Source organism: Sarcophilus harrisii, chromosome 5, assembly GCF_902635505.1.
Source record: "Sarcophilus harrisii chromosome 5, mSarHar1.11, whole genome shotgun sequence".
NCBI lineage: Eukaryota > Metazoa > Chordata > Mammalia > Dasyuromorphia > Dasyuridae > Sarcophilus > Sarcophilus harrisii.
Window position 1 is genome coordinate 252,869,609 of NC_045430.1, and position 18,456 is coordinate 252,888,064.

General features: G+C 42.7%; 1 protein-coding gene across 1 annotated transcript in view; it reads right to left on the reverse strand.

Moving 5' to 3' along the window:
- Positions 1–18,456, reverse strand: part of SH3BP5 (SH3 domain binding protein 5) — a 74,218-nt gene that overhangs the window by 46,013 nt on the left and 9,749 nt on the right. The gene's annotated exons all lie outside the window — the stretch shown is intronic.

Below are 18,456 nucleotides of genomic sequence, written 5' to 3' on the forward strand. Positions count from 1 at the left end.
TACAGCTGCTTTATTTTTTTTATTGCTTATTGTTATATTTGTTATATATTGTTATAATAAAACTCCTTGATTATCACATTAAATTCAAATTCTTTTAGCTTTCAGGAGTCTCTATATAACTGCCCAACTGTCCAGGGTCATACCCCATCTTCCCCTCTCTCTACTTATTGCTCCCAAACTCATCCTAAATTTCCCACCTCCATCTCTTTGTCCACATTCTTCTCCTTCCCTTCATCTTTTCACCTCTATTTGTCAAATGTTAGACCCTATGCTTCCAGGGTCTAGTTTGAATGCTGGTCCTGTTGTCATGAAGCCTTTTCCCTTCTCAACTGGAGGTGATCTCCCCTCCTCTGAATCTCCGAAATACTTTGTCTTTGCCTCCTTCTATAACCCCAATTCCATTCTTTCTTGCTTTCGAGTTATCTGTAATATAATTATCTTATCCTTCTTGTTCATCTTTACATAGTCCACAATACTTCAATGCTTTATATACATATAGGTGTTGTTCGTTTAATCATGTTCAAATACTTTGTGACCCCATAAGCTCGTCCACGAGATTTTCTTCTCCAGTGCAAATAGGGGTTAAGTGACTTGGTCACTTAACTTGGTCAGGGTCACCAGATCTTCCTGACTCCATGCCCGGCATTATCAATTTCATTCAGGGAATGAGGAAACGAGCAGAAAATAACCATGGTCCTCGGAGGGGCCCAATGTGCCATCCCCACATTGGGTTCCCATACTCCTAAATAAGCAAGCAGCTTTCTTGACTTCATTCTCCAGTCTTTCGAGCCCTCTAGAATTCAGCCCTTCCATGGGCACAGAGTTTGGTCCATAGAGACCACCTAGTTCAGCCATCAGGTCACTCCATTTCAAGAATATCAATGTCACAGATCACAAAACACAGTCTCTACACTGGAGGAATTCATGGTCCAATGGAGGAGGTGCCCTGTACACAGCTATGTACCAGACAAACGGGATAAATCAGAGATCATCAATAGAAGGAAACACTATTATAAGGGTCTTGTGATGCTGACATTCTTCCCCATACTTTGTGAAGAGCTAGAAGCCTCTTACAGATTCTCCATCTCCAACCAACATCCAGCCCAGGGCTAGATACTTAGTGCCTGTTTCAGTGGATCGGATCTAGGAGATTTATTCAAGCTTAATCAAGGGCATCCAAATTACTTCCAAAGTCAAGTGAGGCTGGGGGGAGGCACACAGGGGCAGGGCATGGCTAAAAATGTCATCAGAAAGGGAAAAGAACAGGGTCTAAGAAGTCTCTAGATGAGGTTTGGGAGGGAGAGAAGCTAGGGCTGAAGAATTTGTGAAAATCGAGAAATAACAGCCATAAGGTCCAAACAGGCAGGGGGAAAAAAACAAAAGGGAGAAATTTAGATCCACATCCAAAAGGAAACATTTGGGATTATGCTGTTTTGTGATTGTCCCCACCCTTCAAAAGCTGCTCTCCTTTATTTGAGCTTTTTTTTTGGGGGGGGGGCAGGGGGATGACTAGAGAAGGGAAAAGGAAGCTCATGATCCATGTAGCTGTCCCAAGGACAAAGATGTCAAATGCTGCCTGCCCGGTCCCCACCGCCAATACCTCCAGCAACACAAGGTGTTCAAAACTCAGAGCTAGATTAAAATGTCACTGGGAAATATTTAACAAAATAAATAGAAGTGTAATACAGCATAATCTTAACTTGTAATTTCCCAAGTCAACATGGGGTACAGGGACCCGTTTCTATTTGCATTTGATATTGCTGCTCTATGTACCAATAAGGTCCCCACGTTCCGACTTAGCTGCTTTTAGTCACCCTAACTAACCCCATTCCAGTCAAACTCACTCCATTCCAGAAGCTAAAAAGATGCCTAAACTTTCGATAAAAAGAGGCTTTCTAATCTAATGGGTCACAGATTTCGGAAAATTTCTTGTAAATTCATGTCATTTTCGGACCGTTCAAAGAATCAGGACTGTTTAGCCTGGAGGAAAGAACCTGCTGATAGGCAGGACCTGAGAGCTGTCTTCACAAATCTGAGGGTTTGTCACAAGGGAAATGGATTGGCCCCAGAGGGCAAAGTGGAGGTAGCAAAAAGGATCATTTAAGCTTGATTCCAGGACAAACTTCTGGATAATCAGAGCCATTCAGAAGGAAAATGGGCTGCCTCTGGTGATCATGGAGAGGGTCTGCAAACCTAGGCTGGAGGGCCACCTGTTGAGGAAGATGTTTTCAGGTACAACTCACACTTGATGGGTTCCCAGGTCTCTTTGGGCTAAAATGCCATGTCTTGATGCCTTCTTAGAAACTAGCTCTCTCTGACACAAAACGACAGCATGCAGAAGATGTGACAATGACTATTTCTCTCCTTTAACTCCCTTGTCTATTTTCACTTCACACTTAACTGTCTGCCCAACTGACCATGGCTCCCATTTCCTTCCCACCCTCCCATTCTTCTCTCTTCCTCACTGAGTTTCCCCTCCCCTTTGTAGGGATCTCAAAGTTCTTTCTGATCTGGGTAAGCCTAGAGACTGAACATTCATTGTTCCTGTGGCCACTTGGGCACATGAAACACGGCCCGCTCTTCCCACAGTTCCCACAGTGACAACACAGTATATATCTTCATTTCCCACATTACTTGATTTTCCAGGTGTCCTTCCCTTCTCCTTCAGGAATGCCCAAACCCCTAACGTTACTCCAAGGATCACTCACTTTAAGGGAAAATAAAAGGCCACATTTTAAGATCTGGGCGGAACATACCAGCCTCACCAGGACTCAGTTGCTATTACAACCTATTATTAGCCTGATCAAAAGTCAAAGACATGGATATTTCTCTTGCTAAATATAGGAATTATGGCACCTAAGTAATTTAAATGATCATGCAAACTCCCTGCACTGGAGCCTAGTATATCTTAGCTATGATACTATTATTCTTCCCTTAAAATTAGACAGAGATTAAATGTTTATTTTATGTTTAATGTTAATGTTTAATGTATATTTTCATATACATTACCTCTTCACAATTACCTTCTAAAGTGGACACAACAGGTATTCCACTTAGAAAACAAATGTGTAAGTGCCTGTTATGGGCAGTAGGATATACTGGGGATATAAATGCCCTGTTAATGTTTCAGAAACACAAATACACATATAATTACATATAATATTTAGGCTGGATTTGAACTCAGGTTTTCCTGACTTCAAATCAGGTGATTTACTCTAAATCACCTAATTGTGGGGCAGGGGTGTGTGTGTGTGTGTGTGTGTGTGTGTGTGTGTGTGTACATATGCACTGTGTCCCTAGAATACAGTACCTGGAACATTGTTGTTGATGTCCAACTCTCCACGACCCTATTTGACAAATATATTGGAGTCATTGGCCATTTCCTTCTCCAGCTCACTTTACAGATGGGGAAACTGAGGTAAACAGGTTACATGACTTGTCCGGGTCACACTGAAGTCAACTAAACTTTCTTCCTTCCTCCCTCCTTCAGACACTAGCTATATGATGCTGAACAAGTTATGTAACCAGTTTGCCTCAGTTTCCTCAACCGTAAAATGAGGATAACAGCAGCATCTATCTGACAGGATTGTTGTTAGGATCAAAAGAGATAACATTTGTGAAGCACTTAACCCAATTCCTGACATACAGTAAGCATTATGTAAATGTTGCCTATTGGTATTTCATTTGACCCTTCGAATGTATTTGAAAGGTAAATATATAAATGTTAGCTATTGGTATCTCATCTGATCCTTAAAAAAATATGTAGACACAAAGTAATGCTGAGCAAAACAAGTAGAACCAGGAATACATTGTACACAGGAACAGCAAGATTGTGCAATGATCAACTAGGACAGACTTGGTTCTTTTCGTGGTTCGGTGATCCAAGGCAATCCCAATAAACTGTGGATAGAAAATGCCATCTGTATCCAGAGAGACTGAATGTCAATCAACATGTGCTATTCAATTTTTTTTTCTTTTTTCTTGTTTTTTTTTTCCCTCTCTCATGGTTTTTCCCTTTTGATCTGATTTTTTTCTCTCCCAACATGATTCATAAAGAAATGCATATTTAAAAAATTAATGTACGTGTATAAGCAGGGAAAAAAAGGATTTGGAAGGTAAATATTTTTAAAATATCAAAGCCTCAATGTATGAACTCCCTTTACCCACTCAACTTATAACAATTATTATAACTCAGTAGATAAATCTCTAAGAGAGTGACATGCCCGTGTCTACAGAGGTAACAAATGTCTAAGAGAGGAGGTGAACCCAGTCATCGACTGATTTTAAAGAGAAGGGGAAGGGGAGGCTCAGAAAGTGCCGTATCCAGGTTTATACAATTATTAATGCCCTGACTGGAATGCCCCCGAATTCATTAAGATGTTTTTGTTGCGGCCGTTATGTCTAGGCCAACTTTGGGACCCCATTTGGGGTTGTGTCAGCAAAGACCTGGAGTGCTTTACCATTTCCTTCTCCATCACAAAGTTATAAACCTCTAGATGTCAACTCTCCTGCTCCAGTTTTGGATTCTTTTCTTTCATCACAAAAGCAGGAAAATAAGATACACTGGGCCAAAGGAAGACTCCTGATTGAGGTTTACTAATGGCTGTTTTCATGAAAAACAGAAATACACTTAATTGCTATTAGTTTCCTATTTAAGATGCATATTGAAAACACTCCTCAAAGGGAGTCTTCTCACTTGGCCAGTGGACAAAACCGGCTTTCCGGGTCCATTTGCCTGAGGAAAAAACTTCGAGGGGGGCTTAGGGGGCTGGGAAAGGGGCTCAAGAAGTGAGTTTAGGGGCTGGGAAATGGTTAGCTGGAATCTCTTCGAAATCATAGGAGACAGACTAAGCGAGACCAAGAACAGCCTTTGTGTTTCTCCAGTAACAGCCCTAAAATAGCCAACCCTGAGTTTATAATTAAAATTTAGAGAGAGAGCAGATGACAAAAATTGAGAGACAAAGCCTGCTGCCTCCCCCACTCCCCTGAAGCTGGGTCTCTGACAGTTATATAACCCAAGAGAGCTTTGTGCGGCTCAGAAAGCATCCTGACGGAAGAGTCTTTTCAGACAAAATCATCAAGAAGAATCTGGAAGCGAGGGTGGGGACAGTCTGAGAGAAGGAAAACTTCAACTGTCCAAACCATTAAAAATATAAACAATAACAATATCTCAGTCCGGCTCTCTGGGCCCTTGGCTCTGCTATCTTTGCAATCAAAGGAAGTTTTTTGTTAATAAATATGGCCAGGGCCAAAGGGCAGCGCCACATCCCCCTTATGTCCTGCCATTGACCAAGACCACATCCCTCTTGTGTCCTGCCATTGGCCAAGACCAAAGGGCAGCACCATATCCCCCTTGTGCTTCGCCTCCCGAGAGGCACTGACCGGGTCTGGGAGGCTTCCGCATGGCTCACATTTCCCCCTTTACATGCACAAGACCCGCTGCCCACAGTTATGCATAATTGGTACCGGTCCAGATTCTCACAAAAGCCCCACAGGAGTCCAATCCTATACCCATCTGATTCAACTAAATGGATAATCAAGTCTTCTCTTTTTTCCTTTCCATTAAAAAACGAGAAAGGGACTCAAGTTTGGGATTCCACGCGTCTGGAAGGAGACAGAACTCAGAGCAGCAGAAAAAAACAAAGATTGGAAACTTAAGCTGGGTTCAAGACCAGGATCTGGAAAGGACCTTAGGGCCAGCTTTGCAAAGGATTGGAAGTCAGGGCTTCCTGACTCCTGGCTGACTAATGGACAATGGCCTCCTACCTACTCCTTGCCACCAACTGGCGCCATTTTCCCCAACATCCCCATGCCAAGAATGTTCTCCTTCCTTGTCTCTGCCTTTGGGCTTTCTGGAACCCCTGATGAAATCCTACCTCCACAAGGAGTTTTTCCCAGTCTCCCATAATGAGAATTCTTTCTTTCTATTAATCACCTCCAATTTTTCCTGTTGGTATCTTGTTCCTACCTAGTTGTTCTCAAGTGGACTCTCCCATTATACCAGGAGCTCCTTGAGGACAGGGCTGTCCTTGCCTCTGTACCCAGGCAATTAGTAACAGGGCTAGGTAGTAGGTGCTTATTAAATATTTGCTGACTTGACCACAAGCCTCCATTAGGGGCTTACTGTAGGTGAGGCATCTGCTAAGCCCTAGGGATACAAAGAGAAGCAGAAACTGTTTTTTACAGGGTGGAGAAATCCTCCCCACAGCGCACACCACACTGGGCATGGAATCCCAAAATAACAGCCTTTTCCTAGTGGTGGGACCTTAATCACGCAGCCTCAACTATAACTCCCAAGGTGGTTGTAAAGATCAAATCAGGTAATTGCAAAGTACTTAGCACACAAATAAATGCCTGTTGCCTTTTAATGAGAGAAGTCTCGTGTACATGTATAAATCTGTCTAAAAATTATAATGGACAGAGCAAGCTCAGAGTCAGAAAATCTGGGTTGGGATCTCACTTCTGGGATGTGAACACTGGGTTCTCAGTTTCCTTATCTCTAAGATGAGGGGGTTGGGGAATCCCTCTCAACCCTTCTAAATCTACAAGGATATGCTCCTAATTACAAAGCAATTTCTGGGGTAAGGAAGGAGAGGAGAAAACAAGGAAAGGTCCAGGAAGGTACTGGAGTGTCAGAGGCCACATTTGAACTCCCGTCTTCCTGAATTCAAGGCCGAATGCTTTATCCACTGTGCCATCTAGCTGCCCCTAGGCAATTGGGTTAAGTGACTTGCTCAGGATCACCCAACTAGTAAGTACTAAGTATCTGAGGCCATTTGAGCTGGTAAATGTTTAACCACCAACTTCCCTCTCCTTTCTCCCCCAAAAAGTAACCACAAACATCAATATGTACTCCATCACTTTTTTAAACCCTGGCAATTAGGAAAACAGTAACAACTCCAATTTGTAACATATGCCCATTTCCAAGGTGATAAATGCTCCCCACTGAAAATTTAACAATCAGCCAGTACAAGCTGAATCCAGTGTTCCCTTGGCAAAGGTCTCTTGTAGAATATGGGGTTTAAACCAACTGTGAAGGAAGCTAGGAATTCTAAGAGGTGAAGGGTAGAAGAGGATAAATATTAGGGAAGAACATTTGTGGTATGGAGAACAACTCCAGAGAAATTTGTCCCTAAAAATAAAATCCTGTTTATAGACACCAGAGGCAGCTAGATAGCACAGTGGGTAGGGTGCCAGGCCCGAGTTCAAATCTGCCTCAGACACTTACTAGCTGTGTGACCTTGGGCAAACCACTTAATTTAGTTTGCCTCAGTTTCCTCATCCGTCAAATGAACAGGAAAAGGAAATGGTCACTATCCTTGCCAAGAAAACCCCCCAAAGGGGTCCCAAAGATTCTAACTAATGCCAACAAACAATCAACAACAAAAATTTCAGACACCAATGACTTAGAGTGTATTGTTTGGGAGTTTTGTGACATTTACTTAAAGCTAAGCAGTTTAAAAAATTGTCTTTAAATATTTCTTTGTGGGTCTAAAAAGCCAACATTTGACACCGACCCGCCTATAATTCAGAAGCTCCTTCCCAGCAAGGGCTGACGTCACTGCAGGCTAATTTGTGTGCCGTGATTAGAAATGGCATCCACACTGGCTCGTGGAGCTTTGCTCTGGACCCGGCTGCAGCTGCTCTCCATATGGCACCTGGAGGGAGCTGCTGGATCCAGGCCTGTCCAGGAGCACAGACAGATCTCTGATCCACCCAGAAAAAAATCATTTAGAGCGCCATGGCAGCTAACCAGCTTTGTTTTTTTTAAAAATCAGCACCCCGGGGATCCCTGTGTGCCTCTATGAAGCTTCACATTTTCAGATTTGAAAAGTATGTCACATCGGTGAGATGAATCAGGCTCTGGGAGCCATTCATTCTGCCAAAGCATTTCCGAGGGATCACACATCCCACCTGTTCCAGCAGTCTGGGCTTCGGACGTTTTGTGAAAACATCCCTATTGTTCGGTCAGGGGAAAACCAGCTGTATAAGATGAGGCAAATTCCAGTCAGCCTGGAAAGCGGAAGGAAGAGAAGAAAGGGCAGAGAGGGAAGGAAGGGCAGAGAGGAAGAAGGAAAAGAAGGGCAGAGAGAAGGAAGGGCAAAGGGGGAAGGAAGGGCAGAGAGGGAAAGGTCTTGGCTCCCCCGGCCACATGTACCTGGGGAGAGAGTAACAACCCTCCAAAATGTCTGGGGACTAACTGATTGCTTATTAAGCACCTTTTACATTCCAGGCACTCTGCTAAGTACTGAGGGTACAAAAATAAGCAGACAGTCCTTTCCCTGAAAGAGCTTACCATGTAATGAAAGAGAAACAAGTATATACAAATAAGCTGCATAAAGGAAAATTAGAATTATTCATCAATAATTTATAATTAACATTAATATCATGAATTAAACCCCATCTCATCTAGTATTACGTTAATCATTCGTTATAATTAATGATTAATTATATAATATTATTATATTATAATAATATAGTAAGAGCACAAAATTCCAAGAGATAGAGGGGTTATTCTTTCAGGAGGCTTTTATAGCCCCCAGATTTGCCTGAAAAGCCCTGGCTTAATGCAGCAAAACATGAATCCTTAGCTTGGGATTTAAGGTCCTCTCTAGTCTGGTTTCCACCTACCTTTCCAATCTAAAGTCATATAGCTTCACCTTCAGACCCTATATTCCAACAGGACCAGCCTGACTACTGTCCATCTCTAAGTGATTCTCCAAGTCTGGACCATCACTCCCGTGATACTTCTCCCCCACTATCCTTGCCAAGAAAACCCCCCAAAGGGGTCCCAAAGATTCCAACACCAGTGCCAACAATCAACACCACAAAGTTCAGACACCGATGACTTAAGAATATTCTTCCTGAGCCTCCCAGAGCTTTTTTCCTTAAAATGAGCTTATATTTTCTTAACTATATATCTGTTCTATATTTAACCCCACCAACGGAGCATAAGCTCCCTGAGGGCAAAGGATATTTCATTTTGCTCTCTACCTAGCAGAGTGCCGGAGCACAAGAAATGTTTAACAAATATTTGTTGAATCAGAACTCAGAGCAGGTGAATTTCAGTGTCCAATGCTGAGTTTGGATCAACCAGATGGAGATAATAACTCCCACGGGAGCACTGGGTTATTCTCCAAAGGGCCAAGTTTGTACAAAACCCAAAGAGGGCAAACAAGGTAAAACACGGCCAGAACGGCCCTCTCAAGCCCTGTTCTACCAGGCGAGCCTGGCCATCAACATGCAACTTGTCCACTTATATCTTTGTCTCTCACATGCAATCTAATAGGGATGAGGCTGAAACTCAGCTCCTTCTGGCAGCCATCCCCAAGGCCCAAGGCCGATGATCTCATTGGTACAGCCCAGATTTTTCTAGGACAACTCCCATGCTAAGGCAAGATAGTGTCCTTTTACTAAGGCTTTGCCAAAGAAATGTCCTTTTGTGAGAGCATTTCCAATCTAGAGCCTCCTGCTCCCATTCCTTGGGCTCTAACTATAATTTTCCTTGAGGGATATAATAAAAAGAGCCCTGGATTTGGAGCCAGGAAGGCTGAAATTCAAATCCTGCCTCAGACAATAATGACACAACTCACTTATCCCCAACAGGCTTCTATTTTCAACTCTGGGTTAGAATGGAGAAATTTCAAGACTCCTTCCAAATCTATGATCTGATGGAAAAAATAGGAGAGGGGAGGAAAGGCTTCCTCTGGTGCAATCCTGAGAATGGCAAGAAATCATGAGAAGTTATGGCTGAAAAAGGGATCTTGGCAAAGGCAGAACAATCATAAATATCTATTAAATGCCTTCTATTAGGAATACTAGGCACTGGGGGAGGAAGCAAGCTTAGGGCAAGGAATGGGCCTTTCCCCCAAATGACTTATATTGGCTTCCCGGTCATTTCCTTGTCCAAATGCCCTGCCCAGGGATCACTGGTGCTAAATATCTCTTCACAGCAAATACTTCCAGGCTCAGTATTAATTTTGCAAAGCTGTTCACAGAGACCCTTTTTAAAATTTCCTTCTCATTTGTGTTATCCATGGGGAAGGAAGAGGGGGGAAATTCTATTTTGGAAATGACAGTAAGATTTTTTAAAAGCAATAATATTTTAAAATAATAGCGTGGGATCAGGAAGTAAAGGTTATCTGGTAGATGAAATCCAAGAATTTCCCCCAAAGTAATCAATCCATATTTTCAATCCAATGTGCTTGATGAATAGACATTATACCGTGGTCAGCAATAAATCTGTATGTGTTGATTGTGAGTTTTACTGGGAACATTCTATCCACATATACAATTTTTCAATTTAGAAGAAAGTATCCAAGAAGAATGCCTGTCCTTGGAAAGTCAGCCTGCTTCTAAAAGAGGAGAGAGATAGTGGAGTCTTCCTAGTGGCTCTGATGGAGGAACGTGAGCAGCACAGGCAGGTTCTTTCAACAGTTCTCTTGAGAAACATGGGCAAGAAGAAGAGATGCTCGGACACTGAATGGCCCCGGGGAGGGCGGTCTGCAGGAGAGCACAGGGCTCAGTGACAGATCAGCTATCACTTATTCCAGCTTTTTAAAAAGTCCTGCCTTCCTGACCAATTTATCCTTCTAAATTATTTTTGATCCTTCCTCAAAGCACAAAAAACTCCCAAACTCTCTAAATAGTCTTCAAGGTGAGGAATGGAGAGTGCAGGAGCTCTATTTCATGACTTCTGAGAGGGCCCTGAGCTTCTCCTTCCCCTTCCCCTTTTCTTACCCCCAAAGCAAAAGTGGAAGAGGAAGTGGGCAGGGGGGATGGAGTAGGGGTATCTAGCAGATCCTGACTTGAGACCTATAAAGTTTCATGTAGGAGAGAGACTTTGAAAACTGGGATTTGGGGTTTCGGTGTCTCCTTCTGACAATTCCCTGGCAATACCACAGGCGTTTCCCAAGTCTTTAAGTGGCAGGGAATTGCTGACCAGTTGATAGTGAGTCCCCTTCACCAGTCCTAATGATGTAACCTACAATCCTACCCCTCTGAAGGAAATCAAGGATTCTAAGGAGAGGAGCGAAGGCATCCCAAGCAAGTGAAGGGTCCTGTGTGAGGAACAATTGGATGGCCATCATAACGCAGTCCAAGAGGGATGGAAGGTGCCCTTGTGACTGTGAGACACTTTTACCTTTGGGCTCCATCTAACTTTCCACTCTCCTCAAATGAAGTCTCAGAAGCATGGACTGCAAAGCTAGAAAGGACCTTAAAGCTTAACTAGTCTAACCCCATTCATTTGAAAAACTTTTACCCAATTTTTTAACTTTGTTCTAGATCCGATCTTTCTCGTGCAGCAAGATAACTGTATAAATATGTATACATATATTGGATTTAACATATACTTTAACATATTTAACATGTATGGGACTACCTGCCATCTGGGGGAGGAGGTTGGGGGGAAGAAGGGGAAAAGTTGGAACAGAAGGGTCAAATGTGTCTTGTAAATAAAAAATTATAATAAAAAAATGTTACTCATTTGGAACTCATGTCCCCTGAATTTCAGTCAAGTGCTCTTGCCTCTCTCCTAGCTCTGAACAACAAGGTCCCGTGGAGAAAAGAAAAACTTATGAAAAAGGAAAAAGCCATCAAACTGCTTCCCTTCCAAAATGAAACAAAGGCATTTTGGGGCAGAGAAGGGCTATACAATTTCACTTGTCTATTCCCAGACTTGACTCTAAATCATTCATTTATTCAACAAACATTTATTAAGCATCAACAATGTTCTAAATAGTAGAGGTACAAAGAGAAGCAAAAGACAATCCCTGCCCTCAAAAAGCTTACAGTCTAATGGGATGTTCCATGCAAATCAATATATACAAAGCAAGCTATATACAGAATAAAAGAGAATAGAATTAACAGAGGCAAGGCACTGGAACGAAGAAGCTTGGGATAACTTCCTGTAGAAGGTGGAATTTTAGTTGGGATTATGGTTATCATGGCTCAGGTCACTATCTACATGACCTGCTCACTAAAGCAAATCACAGGCCAAATGAGGATGTGAATAGGTGATCCAGCAGGAACCTGGAAGAGTCAGTAGGACAGAAAGTGTATGGAACAAAGGAAAACGCACTTATTAAGTGCTTACTAGGTACAAAGCCTGGCGTGCTGGAAATTCAAAGAGAGAAAGAAGCCCTGTTTTTAAGGAGTTCACATTCTTATGGAGGAGTATTTTTGGAAGCTTTCCATTTAAAAAAAATAAAAAGAGTATTTTTGGTTCCAGGCAAGATAGAAGGGAGGATAGGGAGGCAGGAATTCGTTTTCAGTTACTTTGTTTTTATTGCACGGGCCAGAAAAGCCAAGGAATTTAACCACAATGTTAAAAATCTGTCTTAAACCACCATAAATCAAGGAAAGGAAGTCAGACTCCTGAAATCAGATGCTTAACTATACATTAGGGATGTCTCCATTTGGGGCTCATAATGAAACCCTATGAGGAAGGTAATAAAGAGATCCTTATTCCTACAAGTGATGAAGCTAAGGGTTCTAGAGATGAACTCAGATCTTAACTTCCTCAAGTCCAATATTCCCTCCCACCACGCCCCCAGTGCCTCCTATCCTGGGAGATCCCAGATAAGTCAATGGTAAACTACAGCAATCACCCTAGAGGTCCAACTTTACCCTATGGGAATACTAACTTACCCATTAAAGTAGGGTTTTGTGTTGTTTTCCCTTATTATCGAAGATCTGGATGGGTCCTCAGAGGTCACCTAGTTTAACGTCCTCATTTTTCAGATGAGGAAACTGAGGCTGAGGGAAGTTAAACTCAAGGTCATGCTCTGCCTCCATAGTCAAGCCTCTTAATCAAACTTCTGGACTCCATGCTTAGGATGGAGACCCCAAAATTAAACTGACCACATTCTGAGTGGTCCCTTTAAGTGAAATATTCTCTTTTAGAAAAAAGCTAAATTTACCTTCAGAAAATTTAGGAGCTCTGTTTTCTCTAAACTTCAAAAAGGGATGAACAAAAAAGTGAGTTGAAGGAGTTAAAGCCAGTTATTGCTCATTAAATGATGGATTTTGCAGTCCCAAGAATCACAGTTAATTCAGAATATTCTTGGGAGGAAGAATGAGTTCAATGCCATCTCTTCAAATTTAATCTACATTTACTTAAGTTTTTCCCAACTTGCTTGGGCGTAGAGAAAAGGTGTTCCTGTTAGGTAAGAAGTCACCACCAGGATTCCATTCCCAAATGGAGACCCCCCCCCCAAACTAACTATTGGGCCAATGAGGCAAGGTTGCCATTGCCAGCTTGCAGTCTGCACTTGGAGAAGACCTTCTCATCCCTCATACTCACACGTGGGTTTAGGCTTTGACAATCTTTCATTTTGTCGAAAGCTCAAGTTCCTACATAAAATTCAGGTTTTTCACAAGCTTGCAAAGCAGGGTCAAGAGCACGACCCATGAGCCTTCCTTAGGGTTAGTTTTACTGTCTCCATCCAAACCGCTCACTCGTGCTTTTACCAGACCTGTCTTTTTTAGCTCAGTGTCTTAGCTAATCAGAAATTCTTTCCTTCTGCCTGATCAGTTAATACTTAACCTGCCTAGTTAACTCTCAAGTGTAGGTATTTAGAAGGTCACTCCAGCAAAGGAGGAGGGAAAAGTCACAGGATCCCAGAAGCTCAGAGTGGGAGAGAGAAGGGGACATAGGTTTGTGGGTAATATAGGCTAAGGTGTGTCCAAATAAACATCCCTTCGATAACATATTGGACAAGCAGGAGTGGAATGAGGAACTTTTTGAGCACTTAGCTTAGTACCAGGGACACAGTAAATTCATAATAAATATTTGTTGCTTGATTCAATTCCCTTGGGGCAAAAATAGTTGGTGAGGGGCAATAGCACAGAGAACCAAGGTGGAGAAGGTGGGGGGACACAGCACTTAGAACCAGATAGGGAAAGGAGGCATCCCATTTCCCCAGTCTGTCTTCTGCCAGCTCACAATCTCATTCGCTCATGCTCTCCCCAATCATTCTCTCCTACTCTGAAACCTCCTGCCAGTACGAGCTTGAGTATATCTCAGTTTCCCTGGACCTCAGTTTCTTTATTTATAAAACGATTGCCTCTAAGGATACTTCCTGCTCTACACTATGGGACTATAATCCCAGGGGCATTAATAGCACCCCAAGAAAGATGCTCCCTCTGTCCTGGACACTTAGATCAAAATGCAGCAATCACCCAAAAGGTCAAAGCTCCAGCTGAAAGATCCTACTTTTATCTCTGCTGACAAGCCTTGAAAGGAAAACCTTAAGCCAAGAGTGGCCTAGACCCTCAAACCAGCCACGTCAATTATCTCAATATCTGCCGGAAAATGAGATAGGAAACATTTTTGTGCTCCGACACGTGGCCAAATGAGGAGGAATCAGTCTTGCCTTTTTCAATCTGGCCACAAAATATGTTGTGGGAACAGAGTAAGGAGAGGAGGAACAAATGAACATATCCAGGATTCATTATCACGTGGAGGTCTGGTCCGGTTAACCAGTCAACTGAAGCAAGAATCTATAGTGAGTCTATTTGGCGAGGGCTGTGATATAAACAGTGGATGGTTACTGTCTCTCTTGGGGCCACATCTTTCCATCTGTCTGTTTCACTGTCGAAACAAATATTAATATCTCTTAGATAAGCCAAATACCTCAAAAAAAAAAAACTAAAAAATTCATCTTCTAAGGAAATGAAAGTGACTTCTGCAAGTCATGCAGATTTGCCTTTACAAATTACACAAAGGCTCCTTTGTTAAGAACACATACATTACATAAAGCAATATTGCCTTTAGAACCGGAGGCATTTATCTGGCCATGGGTATATTAAGTAACTTCTCACCGAGGAGGGCTTCAGCTAAAACGAGCTGGGATCCAGGCCAAAGGCATGAGTGGGTTCTATAACATTTAATTCATTAAACCCAAGCATACAAACCACAACATTAAAGCGTCTAAGATAAATGCTCATTGAGAAATTTAAACCACTCGATAGTCAGAGGGAGCTGGCCAGGGATCTCTCCCCTTCTTAACCGGGAAGAAACAGTGGAAAGGAAAGTTGGGAAAACATGCTTCCTGGTGGGTCAATGGCAGGAAGTTGAGAGAGCTCAGTCTCTCTGCTCCAGACATTGGGAATTCAAGATTTGTAAGTGATTTGAGAAATGTTCCTTCCACACCCTAATCAAATCCCTTTGTTTCTCTGAGACTCAGTTTCCTCATCTGTCAAATAAGGGGAAGAAGGGAGTTGATCTAACTGGCCTCCCAGTTTCCTTCCGTTTTTTGAATCCATGAGGAAGAAAACGGAATAAACATTTATATAGCACCTACTATGTGCTAACAACTTTTTTTTTCTTTAATAAACATAATTTCATTTAATTCTTGCAACAACCCTGGGAAGCAGATTCTGTTATTATTCTCATTTTACAGATGAAGAAACTCAGGCAAACTGAGTTAATGATCTGCCAGCTGGTGTCTCGGGCTGGATTTGAATCCAGTTCTTCCCTAGCCCAAACCCCGCACTCTATCCACAGAACTTCCCAGATACCTCTATCTCCCATGAACACTAGATTTGGAGTCACAGGACTTGGGTTCAAATGGCCCGAGTCATTTAATATCTCTGAATCTTATTATCCATATCTAGAAAACAGAGGGTTGGACAAAACAGCCTCTAAGTCTCTTCCAGGCATAATTATATAATCTATGGGAGCTATCTTTTTTTTCTTTTATTATGAAGTTAACAAAGACATTTCTATTGCAAATGGAACCAGGAGTTTCTTGTATGTAGCATAGTTGTCTAAATTTATGTAAAATTTAACAAGGTAGCAACAAAATTGCTTCCCCTTCTATCTCCATCTTGATTATTACTAATTTGTACAAATTACAACAGACCGGCCTCAAGGATCCCATGTGATGAGCATAAGCCTTCTCCAACCTTGAAGCACAGAAGAAATGAAAGTTAATTCTATCTCCCTGCCAGTCGTCTGACTCGAGCCTGGGTTTGCTAAAGCAAGATCTAGGAGGTTGGGGGAGGGAGAGAGTGGGAGGAAGGAAGGGAGAGAAGGAAGGAGACAAAAGGGGAAGGAGGGAAGAAGGGAGGGAGAGAGAAAGGTAGGTTAGCTACGCAAATTACTAAACTCCTACTGAAGCATCTCCAAGCATTTTGTCAACAACCACACTGTCCATAACCAGCCTTAGATATAGGTGAGACTCAGTTAACAGTTTGTGTCCAACAATGAACCCTATTTCCAGTGGTCCAGGTGGATGGCCTTGCTGCCATGAGATCAGTTGAGATTGAAAAACAAACACGTAACATATCCAGTTGGCACAGTTAGGAGACCTTTTCAGCATGAGCGGGAGCCATTTCCTGACTACAGGTGGAAGAGGTCAATAAGAAAGCAGACCTTGTTTTTTTAATCAACTTAGAAAACATGACTTTTTGGAACATTTCCAATTTTACTAATGGCAATTTATAATGCAAAGAGAATAATAGGAGAAGATGATAATTTTTATTTCTTCTAGGATCTAGACTCCGACTCAGTTCTAGAACCACTAATTTTTTTTTCTGTATTTCCTCTGACACAATTTATTATTATCTGCAAAAAAAAGAAAAAGACACTTAGATCTACACTTCTCATCATTCAACATCTCTCTATTCTTTTGAATTTGTTCTTTTCCCTCATTCGATTCTCACAGCCCTCAGGATTTTCTCAGGTCATCATTCTTCTTCCGACCATTTCCCTGCCAATTAAAGTTTTCCCCAACCCTTCTTAATTTCCTTCTCTTATTTCCCATTTTTGTGGTACGCAGTTTATTTGTACACATTTGTCTGCTTGTTGTCTCCCTCATTAGATGGTAAGCTCCTTGACTAACTTTTGCCTCTTTTTAAAAAAAATCTCCAATGTTTAACCGAATGCCTGGCACTTAATAGTAGGTACTTCACAAATCACAGGCACATAGTGGGCACTTAATAAATGTTTACTAACCAACAAGAGGGGCTCCACTCCTGAGAGGCAGCCGGCTCGCTGTGGAGCCCAATTATAAGATGGCAGCTATATGTCATTTGTTGTAAAAGAAGCCATGTGACTGATGGGTCTCTGGACACATCCCAGCCAATCTCTGAGAAGGGCTAGCCCCGAGGCCAGCCTTTGGCAAAATGTCCTTGGAAGAGCCCCCGACACTTAGCAAGCCCCTGTCATCCGTAACCTCGATGTTCTCCGAGAGCAATCAAACAGTGAGCACAGCAGCAGCCTGTCTGAGACCCCAAGGCAGAGAACCAGAAGATCTGGCCCTTTGAAAGAACCAGACTTAGATAAAGCAAGATCATACTACATAGTCCACATTTCTGTATCACTTGATAGTTTGAAAGTATGAATCCTAGGAGATAGGTGGGCAGTGCCTGATGTACAGTAGGTGCTTAATAAATGCTTACTGACCCACCAATTACCCAGTATTTTGCCCGGTTTACAGATAAGGAAGATGGTTTCCTGACTAATAACTGGTAGAGCTGGGTCTTAATTCGGGTGTTTTGGATCCATGGACAGGACTTTTCCATTCTGCCAGTCCTAGGCCCATCTACCAGTGGTTGATTTTAAAGCCCACAAATGTTGCCATCTGCCTTTCATAAGGCGCTGAGGCTGTTGGGCTGCCATGACAGCCCCCATCCACCCTCCCATGCCACCCTCCCATGCTACAGAAATGCTGGCACTAAAGGGGAAGAGCCCCCCTCTGCCCTGAGTCCTGGGCCATGATGTGCGGAGCAAGGAAGACCACATGATCCCAACTCATTCTTCAGTCCGGATGTCACGGATTACTGACAACTCATTTCCCGTCTCCCACCATAAACATCCCAACTGCCCCTCTTAAGTCCCAAGCCCCAAATCACCCACCCAAGGAAAATGACAAGACTTAGGCCCCAGGATGAGAACCATATGGGACTCATGAGTACGGAACCCCCCTCTTCAGATGGGTTCAAGGAGAGCCTCCATCCACTCTGCAATTTGCTACTCCATGAGAGCGAGAGCTATTTCATTGCTTCACCCCAAAAGTCTAGAAGGGACCTTAGTAATCTTGTACTCAAGCAATCAGTGAGTCAGTCAACAAGCAGCAACAAACATTAAGCTCCAACTAAGTGGTGAGCACTTTGCTAAGCAGTGGGAATACAACGATGGGCAAAAGTGTGGTCCCTGCAAGGAGGAGAGGGGAGAGGATGGGGAAAGACTTCCTGGGGAAGGAAAAGGTTGAGCTAACTTTGGAAGGAAGCCTGGAGGCCCCAGGCAAGGATTCTGATCCCAGGGAACAGTCAGGGCAAAGGCATAGAGCTGGGAAATAGTGCTGCATTCAAGGAACAATAGGAAGGCTGATCAGGGTCATCAGATCAGAGTGTACAGAAAGGGTTGCAGGGCAAAAAAATGGAGGAAGGGGGTCATAGTCTGTATCAAAGGCAGAAGAAATAGATACTGCTGGACTTCGGAGGCAG